We start from the raw sequence: 13,052 nt of genomic DNA on the forward strand, positions 1-13,052 counted from the left end.
AACAGAGAGCGAAGGGGAGGAGGCAGAAGAAAAGATGAGTGATGACGACGACCCGAGATCTCCTAGTCTTTCCAGTGAATCAGAGGATTCACAGAAAGGAGCACCAGTGGCCAGGGCAAGGGGGGAGTCTAGGGGGGCACCCCAGGAAGATAGAGCCAGAGGGGACTCAGGGGGGAGCAGCTGGAAATCGGGACCAGCGTCACCGCCAGGAAGCAGGGAAGAGGAAGGGAGCCAGGGGGGAAGCGCTGGCAGCTCACCACAGGAGGGAGGGCATGAGTCAGGAGGGGCCACACCTCCATCGGGGAGCGAAGAAACGGTTAAGAGGAAAGTGGAAGGTTGGGCGCGCGCGCCAAGTTCAAATGCAGAGGAAGGCGGCGCAGTAAGCAGCCCCGAAAGGGAACCAGGTCCTAAAGCCCGGCGCAAGGAGGCAGGAGGGTCCGGGTCAGCGTCAGAAGAATCCCGGAAGGAAGAAGCCCCGGGGGGTAGAGGGACCCAGAGGAGGACAGTCAGGCGGAAAAGGTGGAGCAAGGCTAGGATATTAAGTTGGTGCACATGGGGCGGAGACTCAGACGGAGCTTCGCCGATCTAGCTACTAGACGTAGAGTTGCGCGCAGCAGCGTGAGAATGGAAACTGTAATTCAATAAAGACTTTTACTTAATGATCGCTGGCTAGCGTGATCCTCTGTGAGCTAGGATCTTCAAGCAGCTCTGACAGGTAGTTTTGTATATTCGGAGAAAAATAGAAACTCAGCAAATTTTCAAGGATGAGGAAGGCAGAGTTATTGCAGTCCAGATCAAGTGGCAAGGAGAAAAAATAATAATCGTCGGGATCTATGCACCCAATGATAATAAGACAGACTTTTATAAAAATTTAGAAGAAAAACTATTCGAATATATGGACCAGAAGATTATAATAATGAGAGACCTGAATGGAGTGGTGTCAATGGAAATGGATAGATTGAGAACAACAGGGGTGAGTAAAGATGGAAAATTACCTAAGACTTTTTTTTCAATGATAAAGAACTGTAATTTGATTGATATTTGGAGACTTAGACACCCGCTGGAGAAACAATTCACATTCTATTCGGAGCCAAATCAATCCATGTCAAGAATAGATGAAAGATAGGTCTCAAACGAACTAACTCCAAGAATCTTGGACATTGAAATTCAACCAAGAGTAATTTCGGACCATAGTGCAATAAAATTTGAATTAAAAGGTTATGAAGAAAAAACTTTCAGATGGAGACTCAATGATTACCTTCTAGATGATCAAAAAGTTTTAGAGAGTGCACAAAAGCATCTGTCTGATTACTTTGTAAATAATTGCAATAAGGGAACAAAAATGAATATGGTTTGGGATGCCAGCAAAGCTGTGATGAGCGGTTTCTTTATTCAACAAAATGTTTTGAAAAATAAAAACAGAGAGAAAGTAAAGAAGGAAATTCTGAGGCAAATAATGGAGAGTGAACAAAAATTGATAAAAACCCAACAATGTGAAAATAAGACAGAACATAAAGACTTTACAAACACAATTTGGAATGATAATAAACAGGGAAGTAGAAGGGAATATAAAAAGAATGAGACAAAGGAGCTTTGAGTTTGCTAATAAATCAGGAAAATGGCTGGCGTGGCAGATAAAGAAAAGAAAGGAACAGAACACAGTGAGCAAAATCATCATTGAAGGTGCAGAAATAGACAATCCGAAAGAGATTAGAAAAGAATTCTTGAATTTTTACAGACATTTGTACAAAAGTAAAGAAAAGAACAATATGAGGAAAATAGAAAGATTTTTAAAGGAAAAAGAGGTGCAGAAGATCCTGGCGGGGAAAAAAGATAATTTGAATGCCCCAGTTGAGTTAGAAGAAATAAAAGAGGCAATAAAAGAGTTGAAGAAAGGAAAAGCTCCAGGACCAGATGGATTTACAGCTAGTTACTACAAGGAAATGAGACATATTCTACTTACACCAATGAAAGAAGTTATGAACAATATTATGAAAAATAGAGAAATTCCGGAAACGTGGAAAGAAGCTTTTATTACAATTTATTTATTTATTTTATAAAAATTTTATTGGGTTTTCACAAATTATATAAACACACAATACACAACACAGACACACAAACACAAAGACAAACATGCATAATTTCAAATCCTTACTTTCTTAACCACTTTCCCTGACTTCCCCACACCTCCCCTTCTTGCATCCTAATTCCAATAGTTAACTCAGCAAGTTCCTATCTCCCACCTTTACCTTATTATTATTTTACTTAATTCTTCTTAATTAACCAAATTTAACTTACAAACCTCAATTAAACCACAATACTCATCATTTACGTCCTTTTCTAAGGTCGACCCAAGTTCCCTTCCACAGATTTCCCAATTTTTATATAAATTACAAAACATACTAACAAAAGACAACATAAAATTATACACCCTTTGGATTCAAAAACTCTCGCCCCCCCCCCTTTTCCCTGTTTCGATCCCCAAAGAATATCCACAGTCTATCAGTTCTCAGCCTGGATTCCTCACGTCCGAGGCCTTCAAATCTCTCTCAGTCCCTCTCTGCCGGTTTTGTTGGTAGTCCTTTATGTTGGTCATCAAGTCTCGGAGGAGCTCTGTCCCAGTAAGGTCTATGTTTCTTCCAACCAGTCCTCCATATTCAAAAGCGGAGCCCAAATCATGTTTCTTACTACTTTTAAGTCCAAGTGTCCCAAATGTCCCAAAAGCTCCAACTTTCGTCTTAATCAAATTTGTAATCCATAGTTCTTCCGATCTCCCCATGAAGAGATCTCTCCAATCTTCATTCTCAATTTCAAACCAAATTCTCATCGTCCAACTCTTGTTTTCCTTGTAATCCTTTTTTGTAGGCCTCTGGTTGTCTTTTTTCACCTGCAACATTTCAGCTCCTCCTTCCCACTCCTTTGAGTCTACCCATATCTCTTCTGATTCAGCTGCAAAATTTTCTTGAGTCAAGTCCTTGACGCAATCAACAAGTTTACTTGCTTTGGAATTCAAGGTCGTTACATCTGTAGCCAAAGCTGTACTCTGGTCGTGTAACTTTCCCAAGAGAAAGAACATTCTTTCCAGCGCCATCTGTATTTTTCCATCTGCAGCCATTGTAATGTCTCAGAACCCCCTCTACGTGCAATGCGCTCTACGTGGGGCTACCTTTGAAGGTGACCCGGAAACTACAACTAATCCAGAATGCAGCAGCCAGACTGGTGACTGGGAATGGCCGCCAAGACCATATAACACCGTTCTTGAAAGACATACATTGGCTCCCAGTACGTTTCCGAGCACAATTCAAAGTGTTGGTGCTGACCTTTAAAGCCCTAAACGTCCTCGGTCCAGTATACCTGAAGGAGCGTTTCCACCTCCATCGTTCTACCCGGACACTGAGGTCCAGCACCGAGGGCCTTCTGGCGGTTCCCTCACTGCGAGAAGCCAAGTTGCAGGGAACCAGGCAGAGGGCTTTCTCGGTAGTGGCACCCTCCCTGTGGAACGCCCTCCCACCAGATGTCAAAGAGAACAACAATTACCAGACTTTTAGAAGACATCTGAAGGCAGCCCTGTTTAGGGAAGCTTTTAATGTTTGATGTATCACAGCATTTTAATATTATTTTGGAAGCCGCCCAGAGTGGCTGGGGAAACACAGCCAGATGGGCGGGGTATAAATAATAAATTATTATTATTATTATTATTATTAGAGGGATTCTAGTTACTTAGTAATCTTTCTCCAACAGTCTAGTTGCTTTATTTTTATTTCCTCTTTGTTTCCAAAGACTTAAGATCAAATGTATCAAAACTAGCCAGCAGAGATAACAAAAGACAAATTTTTCTGACTTTGACAGCTTGTTTGACAGCTGTCAAACTCCTTATATCTCCTCAACAGGCTCTCTCGTGGATCGCTCCCGGATCCCGGGGGGTTGCACGTCAGCTCCTAAAATTCAGTTCTTATCCTCCAGCACAAAACTTCTAATTCCAAATTGTGAAATTAATAACTTTTTTCTCACAGAGAAGTAGTCTCTTGACCTTAGTTATCCGATTCTTGCTTTAAATCGTCTGCAGGACGGGGGGGCGGACTTCCTTTTAACACTTCCCCTGATCGTACCGAATTCAAAGGAAAAGAAATTTTTGAGTCCAATTTCCGTACTACTCACGGGTTGTTTCTTTTACAGTTCAAATGTTCAAGGAAAGAAGTCAGCGCTCTCCGGCCATGGCTCGCGGCTTCACTCCGTAGAAGAAGCGGTCTACTCACAGCACCACGCCACTCTCCGTCCCCCACTCCGAAGCCTTTAAAAAGGCTTCTTCGCGGGTCGGGGAGGGCGCAAATGGTGCCCGCCGAGTCACCAAGTCCACAGGCTTCAGCGCCTGTGGTTTCTGAGGGTCCCCGCGTCACCGCCGCAGCAGGACCCGTCTTCCATGGAGCCGATTCCCTCCGGAGCTCGGAGGGAATCCGCCATTAGCTGATCGCGCTAACCCGGAAGTCCTTTATTACATTTATCCCAAAACAAGATTCGGATTTAATGCAAGTTAAAAATTATAGGCCTATTTCTTTGTTAAATACTGATTACAAAATGTTTGCGAGTATATTAGCAAAGAGAATGAAGAAGTTATTGCAAGAATTTATACATAAGGATCAGGCAGGTTTCCTTCCTGGCAGACAAATGAAAGATAATATAAGAGATATAATCAATATTTTAGAATATTTGAATGCCAGGAATGAGAAACAAGCTATGTTAATTTTTGTGGATGCTGAAAAGACCTTCAACAATATATCATGGGACTTCATGTTAAAAAATTTAGAACATATGGATGTGGGTAAGGAATTTTTTAATGGAATAAAAGCAATATATACGGAACAGAAGTCAAAGTTGATAGTAAACAATATCATGACAGAAGATATAAAAATAACTAAAGGTACAAGACAGGGTTGTCCTCTATCGCCATTATTATTTATCTTGGTACTGGAAGCTTTGTTAAAATCAATAAGGAAAAATGAAGAAATAAAAGGGGTAACTGTAGGTAAAAACGAATACAAAGTTAAAGCGTTTGCAGATGATCTGGTGATAACGGTAGAGGAACCACTGGACGGTGTCAAAAGAATATTAGAAGAAATAGAACAATTTGGTCAAGTTGCAGGATTTTATATAAATAAAAAGAAGACTAAAATTATTGCAAAAAAATATGAATCAAGAATTAATAGAGGTAATGCAACAACAAATAGGTATAGAAGTGGTGAATAAAGTGAGATATTTAGGAATTTGGCTAACCCCCAGAAATATTGATTTGTTTCAGAATAATTATTTACCAGTATGGAATGGAATAAAAAGGGATCTGGAGGTGTGGGGAAGGTTAAAGTTATCTTTTTGGGGAAGAATATCTACGATAAAGATGAGTGTGCTGCCAAATATGTTATTCTTATTTCAAACACTCCCGATAATCAAGGGGGTATCAATATTTAAAGAATGGCAAAAGATAATTTCAAGATATATCTGGCAGGGTAAAAGACCAAGGATTCAGTTTAAGTTATTAACAGATGCAAAAGAAAGAGTGGGCTTTGCTCTGCCGGACTTGAAATTATAGTATGAAGCATCATGCCTTTGTTGGTTAAAAGAGTGGATTAAATTAGAAAATGGAGAATTGTTGGATTTGGAAGGTTTTGATAATAGATTTGGTTGGCATGCATATATATGGTATGAAAAGAAGAAAATTCATAAAGGATTTGAAAATCATATCTTCCGAAGATCACTTATAGATGTATGGGACAGGTACAGAAGCCTGTTAGAACCAAGACTTCCCCACTGGATTTCGCCATTAGAAGTAATGAGTGTGAAAAAGATAAACATGAGGGGGAAATGGATAACGTATGGAGGATTGATAGTAAAAGAGGGAGAGAAATGGAAAATGAAAATGTATGAAGAAGTAAAAGAGCTTGTCTATGATTGGTTGCATTACTATCAGGTTAATGAAATGTTTAAAAAAGACTGTAAAGAGTGGGGATATGGAGAAAAAGACTCAAAATTTCAAACAGAGGTAGTGAATAATGAGTATAAAAATCTGTCAAAAATGTATAAAATGTTGCTGGAATGGTATACAAAAGATGAAGAGGTTAAATCAGTAATGATACAATGGGCCAGAGATTTTGAATATAATATACAATATGATGATTGGTTTAAATTATGGAATGAAAGGTTAAAATTTACGGCATGCACTGCGTTAAAGGAAAATGTAATGAAAATGATATATAGATGGTATATAACACCAGTAAAATTGGCCAAAATGTATAAAACATGTAATAAGTGTTGGAAATGTAAAGAAAAAGAAGGGACATTTTACCATATGTGGTGGGAGTGTAAAAAGGTGAAAGGTTTCTGGGAAATGATATATAATGAATTGAAAAAGATGCTGAAATATACGTTTGTTAAGAAACCGGAGGCCTTTCTGTTGGGAATGGTTGGAAATGATATAAATAAGAAAGATTGTAAACTTTTCCAATATGCAGTAACAGCAGCAAGAATACTTCTGGCCCAAAAATGGAAGCAGGAAGAAATTCCAACGGTGGAAGAATGGAGACTGAAACTGACTGAGTATGCGGAACTGGATAAATTAACAGGGAAGATTCAATATCAGCGGGACCAAAAGTTCATCGAGGACTGGGGAAGATTTACAGATTATCTGAAAAGTATAAGTGATGAACAGGTAATGCTTGTTGGTTTTCAAGAGACTCTGTGAAAAAATAAGGAATGTTGTAAAAAAGAGAGTAAGATGGAAACGTGATATTTAAAGGCAATAATAAGTTTAGAAATGTGTTAATAATATAAATGTAAACGGAAGATTGGCAGAGAAACTGAGGGAAATAAAAAAAAAATATGAGTGTATGTCAAAATGTGATTGGCTGTATAAAACTGTTTGTGAAAATAAATAAATATCAATATTAAAAAAAGCACATGAGAATTTTTGGTTCTGACATGTGGGTTCACACACCACAAAGCCCCAAGTTAGGCAAACGTGATTTGCATAGTATCTTTCTAGGATCTCAGAAAGGTTCTTGACACTAATACAATTAGGCTCACTAGAAGTGTTGAGTACAATGCCAAGTGGGGGGAGAATGTGGGTATTTTCCAATGTTATCCTGATGACAGTGAAGAGTCTGAGGATAAGCAGCAGCAAAACCCCACACCCACTGATGAAGGTTCTGATTCTGAATCTGAAACTGAATCAGATGGTTCAGAGGATTTCAAGAGTGCTAAGGCCTCTATGCGACCCTCCGAAGGCTCTGATCAAGAATTGGAGGAACCACTGTTCACTATACGCCACTTTTCTCCTAAGAAAGAAGGGGAGAGCGTTGAAGACCTACATCTAATTTGCAGGTCTGAAAGAGCCACAAAAGGTAGACCTCCAAAGAGATTTGCTGATGAATTTGCTAAAGCAGCAAAAGCTGTAACGGCTGTTAATAGCTCCAAGAAGGTATTTGTGTTGGGATACTGCCAGGGAGACATCATCCATCAAGACTCCATGTCGCCTCCGGACGTCCATCGAACTCCCGTAGACACGCAGTATCAGCAATTAGCGACACGAGCTCCAGAAATAGCTTGCCACATTCCAGAGCTGATGCATGCTCTTATCAGCAGATAATGCACAGCGAAAGTTGCACGCAGGAGAGCATTGTTTAAGTTTATTCAGTGTTGGTCAGAACAAAGAAAAACATGACTGCCTGCTTCAGTGTCCAGGCACAGAGAGAGAAAACCGAAAGCAATAGAAAACATAAACTTCCTGTGAGCCGGAAGTACGCAGGCTTGTCACAAACAACAGCCTGCTCACTGTTTAAGGTGGAACGGAAATATCCTAACATCCTCCCCCTTTCCGTGTAACCTGTAGTACCTGTGGTTCAACCAATTGCAACCTTTGTACATAAACCTTAAGTTGTTCTCTGTTAACAACCTTAGACAACAGATCAGCAGGAATTTCATTTCCTGGCATGTAGGACACCTGAATGAGTCCTTTCTGAATACACTCTCTTGCACAATGTAGCTTAATCTGCAAGTACTTGGTTCTTTGCTTGCAACTCTCTGAGTTCAGCAAAGCCAAACAGGATCTATTGTCTTGATACACTTGTATAGGACATTTCACAGAAACTCTGATGTCCTTAAACTGTTGCATCAACCATTCACAATCCATGAGTGAAAATGACAGTGCATTGAGTTCTGCTTCACAGAAACTTAGGCTTACTGTTGTCTGCTCTTTGCACAGCCAGTCAGACAGTGGTTGTACATGTAGCATACTCCAGAAGTGCTTGTACCATCCGTGGTGTCACTTCCAAAACTAGCATCTGCAAAGATTTCAAGACCTCCAGTCTTCTGACTGGTGAACCTCAGCCTGTAGTGCATAGTCCCTTTCAAATAGCGGGCTATACGCTTCAGAGCTTTCCAATCCTGAACAGTAGGATTGTTGGCATGTCTGCTAAGCAGGTTAGTGCTTACAGCTATGTCAGGTCTTGAGCATCTAGCAATGAAATTCAACTTGCCTAGAATACATCTGTACAGCGTTGTGTCAGAAAACGCTATCTACCTGGTAACCTGTCACCATTGGTGTGTCTGCTGGGTTTGCATCAACCAAATTAAACCTGGTTAATACATCAGCAATTTTCTGTGTTTGGTGTACCAGAAAATTACCTGCTTGGTCCCTCTCCACCTGCAGAGAAAGATAGTTGGATACCTCACCAAGATCCTTCATGTCAAGGACTTCCGGGTTAGCGCCATCGGCGTATGGCGGAGTTCCTCCGACCGGAGGAACTGGCTCCGTGGAAACTGGGTCTTCCCGCCGCGGCGAAGGTGGGGACCCGCTAGAAATCCCAGGCGGAGGAAGCCTGGAAACGTGGGGTTCGGCAGGGCGCGAGGAGCGCACCCCACACACCGGGAACCCCATTTTGGGGCTCTGGAGTGAAGTGGGGTGAGCGGCGCGGTGCTGAGAACTGATTGCTACTTTCACGGAGTGAAGCCGCACAGCCATTGCCGGAGAGCGCTGACTTTTTCCTGTGGACAATTGGATTTAAAACAAGTACCTGTGAGTAGAAACGGAAAATTGGATCAAGTAATATCTTAATTTGGCACTGAAGCGGGAAGGTTCAAAACAGGAAGTCCGCCTTCCGCTTTTTGTACATAGACTGAAGCAAAAACCTTGTAAGCTAAAGTCTGGAAAGTCATTAAAAAAGTTTAAATTTCCTTCATTTATAATTACTGAAACCCCCTTGGAAGCAGGAGAAAAAGGGGGGACTTTGTTTAACGCCTGCAGGAGAGGGAGTGAAGAAAGATAAGTTTCCACCGTCTCTAACCTGGGAACGGGGTGTCAGAGACAGAAATTCTTGGAGAGGTTCATTGACTGTGAATGGAATACTTTGACAGATAGCTAAAGAAGAGAAATAAATTGATTCCAATGTTGCCTTCTGCATTCTAAAGAAACAAAATATCTGAAAAATGAAAGTAATTTTCCTTTGTTGGACTTGCCTTAAAAAAATGGATACAAATAGAAATTGTCTCCTCTAGAGGGAGCTTGCTAAATTGTTGCTGCGTCTACTTGAGGACTCTACAGCTGTCAGATTAAGATCGTGGGACCAGTCCTTTTTGACCTTGACTAAATATGAGCTGGGAGGAAGTTTTGGTGCTTGCTTTATGCAAGACAAGTGCCTTGCTGGAACAGATGCATGAGAAGATGGATTTGATGAATGAGAAAATGGATTTGATGACTGTTGTGGTTAATAACTGTGGACAAACAGGGAATATTGATACAGAAACTATTCAGGGACCAACTCAGGAACCTGTACTGATTGGGCAAGTGCAGAAGATAATGGAGGAGGTTGCGGTTGCACCTCAAATAATACAAATGGAGAGACCCGAGGCCCTACAGGAGCATAAGCTGCTGTCTTTGAAGATTGAAGTTGGAGTCGGCCAGGGGGAGTCTGGAGCTGAGGAGGTTCTTAACTTTAGAGAGACCTCGAAATATGTTTTTAAATATTTTTTTGACTACATTGATGATTGTGGGGAGTGGGACTCTGGGGAATGGGCTGGTTGGATGAAGGGAGACAAAGATAATTTTGGGTTGGAATCCCCCAGAGACCTACTCCCCAACGAGAAAGGAAAGAAACTAAGAAAGAGACCAACAAAAGACAAGGAAAAGTGCAAGTATAAACAAGAAGAGGAAGATCTGCAGAAGGGACATGGAAGAGACTTAAGGGCCTTGGACATTAGATTACCAGGTTGATGGACTAGATGGAATGGACAGTAAGGACTGACACGACCCGAGACCAGGAAGAAGAGACGTTGGATGAAGATTGGAAGAAAATTTATAAAGAATTTTTTTTTTAGGGAATTAGCCTAAAATTAATGAACTTTAGGGAAAATGTTGGAATGAAACTATATGACTCTAGTAGAAAAGATATCAGGAGTTATGTATAATCGAGTATTAAGCGTTAAGCTCTAAAGTATTTTTTGGTAAGATAAGGTTAAATAACTTAAGGTAATTTGAATAACAGAATATGGGGAAAGAGGGAAAGGATTTGTTGAGTTAATTAATAGGTTAAATTGTCAATATAAATTATTTAGTAAAAATTGAGAAAGATGGAAAGAATTTGCTGAAATAATCAATCAAACTAGAATACAAAAAGGGAGGTGTGAGGTCAATGAAACAAGCAAATGGAAGTTAAAGATATGTAATATGGGATTTGTGTCTTTTTTTCCTTCTTTTTTATCTTTTTGCTGTATTGTTGCATTGGATTTTATGTCTTGTTTTTTTTTCTTGTTTTTTTTCTATGTATTGTAGTGCTGTTTTTAATTTCCCCCCTTTCTTTTCTGTAATTTTGAAATTATTAATAAATATTATTTTTTAAAAAAAGATCCTTCATGTCAAAGGGCTCCTTCAGCTGAGCTAGTGTGCTTTGGTACAAAGCCTGATTCTTCCAAAACATCAGAAGATCATCAACAAAACATAAACAATACAGTTTGTTTTGCCCCTCCTCCTTGATAAACACACATGGATCAGCCTTGCCCTGGTGAAAACCTAGAGAAAGCAATGTCTCAGTGAGTTTTGTGTTCCAACACCTGGCACTCTGCTTGAGACCATATAAGGATTTCCGAAGTTTACAGACCATTCCCTTCTGTATCTGCATTCCATCAGGTGAAAGCATATACAGCTCCTCCCCCAAAATCCCGTACAAAAAAGCTGTATTAATGTCATGATGGGAAACATGCAGTTTCTCCTCTGCAGCAATCTTGAGTATCAGTCGAATGATCTCATACTTGACGGTGGGTGAGTAGGTCTCCTAGTAATCCTGTCCTGGTACCTGTGAAAAACCTCTGGCAACCAATCTGGCTTTGTGTCTGACAACCTTGCTATTCTGGTCTGTCTTGGCCTTGAAGACCCATTTGCTGCCAACCAGTCTCATTCCTGGGACTACCGGTACCAGTTCCCAAGTTTGGTTCCTGTTCAAGGAATCAACTTCAGCCTTCATGGCATTAAGCCAAGGCTCAGCATATTTAGAGGCTAACTCCTGAACCTCTTTGAAGCGTGAAGGTTCCCACACCTTCTCTGAGCTACTAAGAGCAGCAGTTGCCGTCTTAGCAAACTCATCAGCAAATCTCTTGGGAGGTCTGCCTTTGGTCGCCCTTTCAGATCTGCGTACTAGACGCAAGTCTTCTGGACTCATCTCCTCCTTCTTAGGAGAAAAGTGACCAATGGTGAACAGTGGTTTTTTCCAGTTCATTGTCAGACGCATCAGATGGTCTGACTGAGGCCTTTGCGCTCTTGTAGTCTGCTGCGTCATCACTGTCGCTGACATCAGCAGCAGCGCCGCCCACTGAGCTGGAATCCGAACTCTGATCATCATCATCATCATCCTCAGCTTCCTCAGCATCATCTGCTTTTTTCACATCACCTTCATCTTCCTCTGGGTAACTCTGGAAAATTCCCACATTTTCCCCCCACTTAGGATTGTACTCAACACTCTTTGTGAACCTAATGGACTTAGAGTCAGTCATCCATACCCTGTATGCACCTTTTTCATACCCCATGAACAAACCATGTGCCCCACGCTTCCCAAGCTTGTTGCTTTGTGGGGTGTGTACCCACACGTCAGAACCAAAGATTCTCATGTACTTGACGTAAGGTTTCTTATCAAACATCTTCTCATAGGGAGTACAACCAATAAGTGATGACAGTCTCCTGTTATAGGAATAAACGAACGTGGACAAAGCCTCCCCCCAATACTTCTCAGGGAGATTGGCATCATGCAACAAGGTTTTTAGGCCTTGAAGCAAAGTCTGGCTTGCTCGCTCCGCAAGCCCATTCATCCATGGTGAGCTAGGCGTTGACAAGTCATGCTGGATTCCCTTCTCAGTCAGGAAAGCTTCAAACTGCTGAGAAGTGAACTCCCCGCCCCGATCAGTAAAGAGACAGCTGATACGTTTACTGTGAACATTCTCCAACCAAGCACAGAATGCCTTGAACCTAGGAAACGCTTGTGATTTCTGCTCGAGCATAAACACATGAATGCACCTGGAAAAAGAATCAATTAGAACCATGAAGTACCTTGCTCCACCCAAAGAGGGCGCAAGTGGACCAGCCAGGTCTGCGTGGACTAGCTGGTAGGGTTTGGAAGCCTGCCTGCTAGACTCCTTGCCTTTTGGAGCAACCTTCACCTTGTTCTCTGCACAAGATACACATTTCATGTGAAACTTACAGGGTTTGATGTTCAAACCCTGAACGAACTCAGGCATCTTGGCCAGCGCCTGCCAAGACATGTGACAAAATCTTCTGTGTGCTTCATGAATGCATCCTGCATGAAGAACTTTGTTAGTTTGTGCAACACAACAAGAATCAACATTAGACACAGCAACAGCACCATTGTCACCATAAGTTATACAGAACAAACCATCTATAAACTTTGCATGCAAAATGTCCTCTTTGCCTTTCCTGGTGACACAGACGCTCCTCTTGAAGGAAATCTCAAAGCCATGCCCAGTCAGCTGTGGGACACTGAGCAAATTGTCTGCAGCACCTG

Source organism: Podarcis liolepis, assembly GCF_965112155.1.
Source record: "Podarcis liolepis genome assembly, chromosome: W".
Classification (NCBI taxonomy): Eukaryota; Metazoa; Chordata; class Lepidosauria; order Squamata; family Lacertidae; genus Podarcis; species Podarcis liolepis.